Here is an 8,921-nt window from a genome sequence, read left to right as displayed (position 1 = left end):
TGCTGCCACTGTTATTTTATTATTATTACTTTCATTTTATTTATTTTTTTATGCGCTTCAAATCTTCTTCCTCCCGTCCTAGGATTTTCAGAGAAGTCCGTGGGGCTTTCTAGGGTTTCTCAAGCTGGATTCTCTCTCTTTCATTAGACGAATCTCCATGCACTGCTAGTTCAGCGGCTTCGTTGACTAGTTCTCTTAATCATTCTTGTATTCCATTTCTTTTTTCTTCTTGAATCTTTCTGGCGTTCTGGTGTTCATCGGTTGAATTGTTTTTGGTTATGGTTTCTCGATTAGGGAAGGGTTGATTGATCTATTCTTGAGATGTTTGTTCTATTTATTGAGGCCTTTTTCGATTTGAATGGCATTGGGGGATTTGATGGCCTCTAGGTTTTCGCAATCTTTGGTGGTAGTTGTTTCGAATCATTTGGAAGAAGAGTACGTTTCGAGCCATGATGAAGTTGATTTGAGTTCGCAGAGAATGGATTCAGAGACTCCTAGTAGTAGTTCTTGCAATGGCACAACTGCCACTACCACGAGTATGGCTTATTTTCTTCAAACAATGGTTTTGTGTGAATTTCGGCATGAGGCTTTTGAGGCTTGTCTTCCCGCCGGTCCATCAGATAGTGGTTTAGTCTCGAAATGGTGACCTAAAGATCGAGTAAACTCTTATCTTTTCAACTAATTTCATTTCTTTCTCTTAATTGTTTGTTGAAATGGGGTTCTGTGATGTACCTTCATCAATTTGAAATTCAGTTGATATATAACATTGGTTGTGCCAAATTGTGAGTAGAATAACTACTAGTTTTTTAAGCATACAGATTCATATACTATATGGTTTAGTAATTGCCCAAGTTTGGATATAAAATCATTTCATATATACGCTGGAGCCTGAAGATATGATGGAAGTTATTTATTTGTTTTTACGTTCAATGTTGCTATATGTCTACATAAACCCACTAACACAGAGAACAATTAGAAAGATAGGTTTAAAGCCTCAAAGCACCAAGGTTGGTTGAAATTTTGGGTTTAATGAGAAGAAGCTGACAAGTAAGTAATATGCATGCATAAAGATGGTGATCATCATTTTAAAAAGCTAAGTGGATGGAAGGTCATAAGATTTTTAGTTGTCATTGGACTGGACTGTCTTTGCTTCCTTCCCCAGTCTTACAACACATTCGGGTTTTACGAAAAAGATTTTGTACGGATACAGATATGTATAGGATGATATTGTTACAAGTAACTGTGCAACTATCTGAAATGTCTGTTTATGTGTTAGCTGTGAATCTGTGCTAGAGATTTTATCTACAAGAGGCATAGTTAGTTAATCTATCTATTGAAAATGTTTATTTTTAAATGGAAGTTAATTTTATTGAGTGAGTTTAGTTTCTGATATCATTGTCATTTTAACTTATTTTCTTATTTTATTTATCGCCTGACAAAATTTTGGTATCTTTCTACCTTTCAAGTTAAACTTAGGTATTTATTCAAAAAAATAAAGTAAAACAAGTTAAACTTAGGTATAACATAATTCCATATAATGTAATAAGTTGCTTCCAATTAATGTTAAAGTTCCATATAATTTATCACTTAAATGCCTGTCTTACACTCTCTTTTCTTGGGTTTTGTTATGCTTCATTTATTGTCTGGATGCCTGCTTAATTTAACTTCTATTTCTTTTCCCGATGCATATGAAAACGGGATATGTTGCTCTTGTTTTATGTTTATACATTAGTGTTGATCCTCCAGATGTGATAAAGATATCCCCTTGTGCTAGAATGGAGTGCTGAACAGGTGCTTTATTACAAAGCTAAATTCATTGTAGTGTGCATGTGTATGTGTTGGCATATGTGTCTTCCTATATTCTTTTTTGTTTTTTATTATTTTTCATGGGTAGCTTGGCACATATTGTTTGTGACATGTTTTTATCACAAGTTGGACTCTTATTATGATCACAAGTTAAGATTGTAAAATCTCTTATGTTTAAGATATTCACTTTGGCAAGTGATGACCAATATATGATTTTTTGTAATTTTTATTTGTACAAGTGCATTGAATTTTTTGTAATCCTTTGCTTGCAGATCCTTTTTCAATGGCACCGCAAAAAGCTCTTGAGACAATTGGGAAAAATTTGAGTGCTTAGTGTGAAAGGTGGCAACCAAGGGTGAGGATTTTATTGGCTTGTACATAGTTCATATAATATTGTCTTAGATTTAATTTTATTTACCTTTGAAGATCTTTGAGCAGGCACGATGTAAGGTCCAACCTGATCCTATTGTGGATGAAGTGAAGAAACTTTGTAATACATATCGCTGATATGCCAAATCTGAGAGGGTCCTATTTCGTTATAATGGCCAAGGTGTGCCTAAGCCGACTTCTAGTGGTGAAATTTGGGTTTTCAATAAGGTCATCTATTTCTTTGAAACTCTTTTATGTGGTTTAATTTAAGGTCAATCACTAGAGTCTTGCTTGGTTTCTCACCAATGTTATTGGTACTGCAGAGTTATACACAGTATATCCCTTTGCCAATCAGTGACCTTGATTCCTGGTTGAAGACACCCACCATATATGTTTTTGATTACTCTGCGGCTGGGAATATTGTGAATGCTTTTATTGAGGTAAAGATTTAACTCAAAACGTATAATGAATTGATATATGTATTGATAATTATGGTGCTACGTGACATGAATTCATTATCTGTAATTCATATATTTATATATAAATATATATGTATATATAGTGACTTGATTTAATGGTTTGGCAGCTTCATGATTGGGTTGCTTCTAGCTCCTCTGGATCCACAAGGGATTGCATTCTACTTGGAGCTTGTGAAGCACATGAGACTCTTCCACAAAGTGCGGAATTTCCTGCAGATGTGTTTACGTCTTATCTCACAACACCTATTAAGATGGCTTTGAGATGGTGAGCTTCTTTCCTCATTCGTCTGTTAGGATCGCCTATCGCATTTATGCATCTTTATTTGAGATCATGCAGTTTTCTGGTTTTGCCTTGTGGTGTTTATTCCATATTGGTTGCTTCCTAGTTATTTTTAGTTTGTCAACTGAAAGTCTTTTAGCTGTGTTGTTTGTTTAAAGCTCTAGGAAGTTAGAAATGGCAGCACTTTCTTATTAGCATGATTAATGATATTGTAGTGTACTGTGATTGATTATCATGCTATGAGACTGTATTATATTTTATGTACTTGTACAAATGTATATATTTCCATGCTTAAGGCATACAATCATTATAATATCGTCTGTGGATTCTACTTACATTATATAACCATATTTTGACCATGTTAATCCTTTACGCTTTCTTCAAGTGTTTGGATCTGTGCTTATCTCATTATTAGTTTTTATTTCTTCTTTCAAATTTGTGATCAGTTTCTGATGGGTGCATTGTGTAACTATCAAATTTTGCTTGGTTTTATTTTCTTATGGAATTTACAGTTGCTGATAGATTTTTGGGACCAAGGACTAGTTCTTTCGTTACTCTTTGAAGATGCTTCATTTTCCATCTTTTATATTCGATGATAATGCATAACAAAGTTTACATGTTTAATAAACGTGTGACAGTATACACACACACACACACACATATGCATCACATAGTTTTGACTAGTGGTCATCATTTTAAACAGTTTCTGCATTTATCCTTGTTCACTTCATGAAGACCTTAAAATAATAATACAAATAGATAAGTATTTATCTTAGTTTTCCATTTTCTTCTTTTGAAGTTTTCAATGTATCTTTAAGAAAAGACTGTAAATTTGTTGTTGTGAGCTTATGAACCGCAGATCATCTTGGGTTAGAATTTGGTATTTTATCACATTAGTTATACTGATATGCTACTATCATGGTCTACCATCTCTATACGACGATCAAATGCGTCCTTATTGCTTGATTAAGTTTATGGTGCATAGATTAATAAGAGCTCATCAACAAGCTGGGTGAAGTTGGTTTATTATAATTTTATATTAGGCTTTTGACAATTCTCACCTTTTTATACTCTGTGGGTTGCTAATGATTTTTTTCTTCTCTTCCATTTGACCTTAATTTGTTCAAATGATGAATGTTATATAGTTTTGAACACATTATTACTCTTTTGGTAATGTTCATTGGAAGGAGGAAAGATGAAAATACCTCATCAATTTTTGAACATTCACACGTTTTCTCATTGTCATTCCCAATTTTATTCTTGAGTGTAACATCCTTGTAGTTTGACTCATTACAAATCGATGGAGTTATGTATGTTGTATAAAAAAAAAATATGACCAACTGATCTTTTTAGTGAAGTGATTTCTGCTTACATTCTTCGTGCCTGTAAACATATTACCCTAGTTTCCAGAGGTTGCCGGGTTGGTATTAACGGATGATTTGAACATTTGAGCTGTAAGTTCGTGTGTAGATGTTTTCTGATGTGTTTATTTCAATGTTTAGCATTCACCATTATCTTTAGTTTTATAACAGGACCTGAACTTAGCTCTAATATCTGGGTCTTTGCCTATCAGTTTATATGTATGGATTATAGATTTGATTTGACCAACTGGTTTATTAGTTCTTTTAGTTTTTGAGAATATTGTTATTCTGCTGATTTTAATGGAGGTTGAAATTTTAGTTCTGATAGTACTGCCAGATTTTTCTTTCATCTCTCGATATTGCCGATCTTGCTTCTTCCTTTTGAGACTTGTAAATGTACTATTCGGTGGTTTTTAATGCAATTTTTCTTGTGTTATTTGACTTTCTTTCTGTTCCCAAAATCGTATTTGGATTCCCATTGATTGAATGGTAGCAGTTTCATGATGCATCATGTTTCTCAGATTTTGTAGACGCTCATTACTACATGAATCTCTTGATGAGTCGCTAATTGATAAAATCCCGGGTCGCCAAATGACCGCAAAACACTTTTGGGGGAATTAAATTGGATTTTCACTGCAGTGACTGATACCTTTGCATGGAACGTTCTGCCACATGGTAATTTTTTCTTTCCTGTGGTTTGATGCTTTATGGTCTAACTTCTTTGAATTGAAGTACCCTTAAGATTCTTTTGGTGCTGTATGTTTCTCATACCTTTGTATTCTTCTGCAGAGCTTTTCCAGAGGCTGTCCAGGAAAGATTTGTTAGTCGCTAGTCTTTTTCAAAAAAATTTACTTGCTTAGCGAATTATGCGTTCTGCCAATTGTTCCCCGATCTCTCATCCATTGTTGCCGCCTACCCATCAGCATCACATGTGGTAGTACTAAAGGAAACAGTAAAGAATTTAATACTTACTGTTTTATTAGTCTGAAAGTCACTCTGTAACTATTGCACACTGCAGGGATGCATGGAACATGGCTGCTGAGATATGCCTTTCTCAGCTTCCGTCATTGGTTGAAGATCCTACTGCAGAGTTCCAGGTGCATCTGCAGTGTTTTATTATTGGGTTTGTTTAGTTATCTATCTTTAGATATGTAATGTTTTCTATCTCATAAGCTTAATACCAGAGTTCAGCCTTGACAGATCTTGCTCACATTACGTTTTTTTTTTTGTTCAGCCAAGTCCCTTTTTTACGGAACAGCTGACGGCTTTTGAGGTTTGGCTTGACCATGGGTCGGAACACAAGAAACCACCAGAACAATTACCTATTGTTCTCCAGGTTAGGTGGTTGATTTGGCTATTATCATTTTTTTAGGCGTGATAAACTTTTCCAGGGTGTTGTTTTGTATTAGAATAAGTATTCACAATCAGTCTTGTATTTTATGGTTTAGTATTGTTACCACCAATGGCCATTTTTTATTCATGTAGCTGCTTTTTATTAATTGTGTTGCAAATGATAGTGAAGAAATAATAGCTAAAAGAGAGGAAAGAGAAAAGTTTTCCTTAGACCACATAGCAAAATGCCAGCATTCTTGTGGGTTATTATTTTATTGTTTGATGTTCTATAATTTAATCTTTTTCTTGAACATATAGTGATTTATCTGGGGTTGTAATGTTTTTGTTTTGTTGTTTTCTGTGTTGTTGGTCAGCTGTAAGCAAGCATAATACTCAAATTGCTCGGTGGGATACAAGATTTGAGACGGGTACAAAGACAATCTTGCTGCAACCATTCTCGCCTATTGTAATTGCTGCAGATGAGAATGAGCGAATCGGGTATGCTGATCTAGCACATCTAATTCATTTTTAATGTATTTTACAACAAAAGATGGTCATGTTTTCTGTAACTTATAGAAGCTGTGTGCTGTCCTTAAAATTTGTTTGCAGCTGATCCTTGAGATTTTTCTTTTGCAATAAAATATTTTTCAGTTTTAAAAACAGTAGCAATCAAGTCCTTACTATTAATTTTTTAAACGAAAATCGTAGTTTATAAGGTCAAAATTTGTATTTCCCTGTATTAATTACACCCTCAAAAAATTTCAAGGTATTAGTGTATAGGAAAATAAAAAGAAAATTCATTTAAAACTATGATTTTTTTAAAAAAATGTAATGACCCACTAATCTAGACTATTTGGACCATTAACGAAACTATATATAAACTTACATTTTTACGAAAATACCATAATTTTATTGAGTAACTTTGTAAAATGAGAGTTACTTACAAATAAATAGAATACTAAGAAGGATTTGGGATCCCATTGTCTTTAAAAACAAAACATGATTTAAATGAAAAGAATTACATAAGAAAATGCAGAAAATACATATAAAACCATAAAAATTAAAATGAGACTACATCCTCGAATCGAATAACGCTCGGCCCCTTGACTCCATTCACCATCGATACACATCCTCTAAGCGTCACGAATCTTTCCGCCTCTAAAGCTTATTTCCTGCACATAAACAGAAAGGAATGAGCCTAATGCCCAGCAAGGAAAAATCTAACATAGTCATAAACATAATTTCATAAGAAACATAAAGACATATCATAACACATAATACACTTATTATAATGGCCATTATTACTTGGGGTCCCATAGACTAAACAAGCTTATGCCCATGAGATTAGTGGGGTCCTACCATCTAAATAGGCTTATGCCCACAATCTTTTTGGGGTCTTGTTAGTCAAATAGGGCATAAGCCCAAGCCTACAAACATACACATTCATAACATATTCATAACATATCATAACATAACACATAAGATAACATAAACATAAACATATAGATTCTAGCCTATTTTCCTTACCAAAGTTACCAGGATATAATGGACTGAGTTGGGACTTTTGGAACACTCCTAAAACCATATGAGAAAGAGTGAGTCTTAAGAAGAAGAAGAAATGAAAATGAATAGGAAGACTAAACCATTGAGAATTATGCTTACCACAACTTATGTGCTTAAGAACTTGGATTCCCTAACCAAAATAAGAATGAGGTTAGGAAACTGAGTAGAAGACTAAGAGAAGGGAAACATAACATAAATCAAATGAACTAGAGTTTCGGGTTTACCTCAAAGACTTGCAAGATCAATCTAACCACAACCGAAATACTAACGAATCTCACTTCCCAAAGTGTTTGATAAGCTTATGATGTTTAAGCTTATGATTTTTCCCAAACCAGGTGTTTGCACTCTCACACTTACTTAGCACTAGCAGCTTTTGAACATAGAGTAAAAGGTGAAGAAATGGCTGGGTACTAGGTCCTATTTATAGAGTTTGGGAATGAAAATATCTTGATTTTACTTGAATAAAAATAATGGCTTTTTAGGTGAAAATCATTTGAATAATCGTTCAGCAGAGGCTGAAGACTCGTTCAAAAGATGTGGATTGTTGAAGGAGTTTGAATGGCTGAAAGGAAATGAATTCAAAAGAGTTTGAATTTATGCTGGAGGAGGCGATATATCGCCCCCTGTAGGCGATATATTGCCTGGGCCAGTATGCCCGAGGCGACCGTGCATCGTTTCGTGTTTTCCGTATCTACGTGCTGCGATATATCACCCCCTATAGCTGCGATATATCGGCACACGCTGAATATTTAAACACGAAATTACACATTTTTAGCTAAGTTTGAATGGAGTAAACAACCTTGACTAAGCCCTCAACGTACTCAAAGCTGCTGACTGACCCTATAACATTCAAACTTTACTCCTTATTAAATTTAATCCTCAAAAATACTTAATCCTTAATCACCATTCATAACATGTGCTTAAAATCCTATTGGTTGATGTCTAAACCTTATAATATAATAAATATAATCCTTAATATCAGTCACATTAATCAAACCTTAGGTTATACTTAATATTCTTAAACTATAGATTAAACTTAGAAAATCTATAAGTACTACTATGAGTGTCCAAATAATTCCCGGTCTGAACCAAAAATCCACAGTTACAAAGATAATACTAAACATACTATAATACTACTAAACAATTAGCTAAGTAAAGTTCTTGGACTCTACAAAAAATCACAATAAGGTCTTAAATTTCTACACTTTATTAAACTCAAGAATTTTATTGCAATTTTATTTTTTAGGTATTAGATTGTCAAACAACAAAAACTTGGTGTGTATTTATGCTAATAACTTTTTTTTTTTAAGAAAAACAAAATTTAAGAGAATTTTTTATGCATAATTTATTTAGATGAAGGTTAACTATTGCAATAGCATTTGGTCTTGGGTGGATTTGGTATCAATCCTTTTCTTATATTTTATTCTCAAGTACATCGAGTCAATGGGTTGCTTGATACATATTTTCTAGACATTACCTTTAAGAAAAGTTGGAGCTGCTTCTTATTTCAATCAATATCACACCGAACCTAAACTCACTTGTTTTTTATTATATATATGATCTATTTTTGTAGCTCCTAGAACTGTGCTAGTTGGGATGAGATTTGCCAAGTTTTTTGTTGTTGATATTGATCTTTTGTTGGTATTCACTTAGCTTTGGGTGGGAGTGGTTTTTTGTTTCTTTATTCAAAAGTGATTTAATAGATTTCCAATTGTCCAAATGAGCTCTAAA

At 33.6% G+C, this 8,921-nt stretch overlaps 1 pseudogene; it reads left to right on the top strand.

Moving 5' to 3' along the window:
- The first annotated feature begins 358 nt into the window (after positions 1 to 358).
- Positions 359 to 6,240, top strand: LOC133821732 (regulatory-associated protein of TOR 1-like; annotated as a pseudogene).
- The last annotated feature ends 2,681 nt before the right edge of the window (positions 6,241 to 8,921 follow it).

This window comes from Humulus lupulus, chromosome 1 (genome assembly GCF_963169125.1).
Source record: "Humulus lupulus chromosome 1, drHumLupu1.1, whole genome shotgun sequence".
Taxonomy (NCBI): domain Eukaryota; kingdom Viridiplantae; phylum Streptophyta; class Magnoliopsida; order Rosales; family Cannabaceae; genus Humulus; species Humulus lupulus.
The sequence above is the reverse complement of the archived record's forward strand: the minus strand, read 5'-3'. Positions and strand labels throughout refer to the sequence as shown.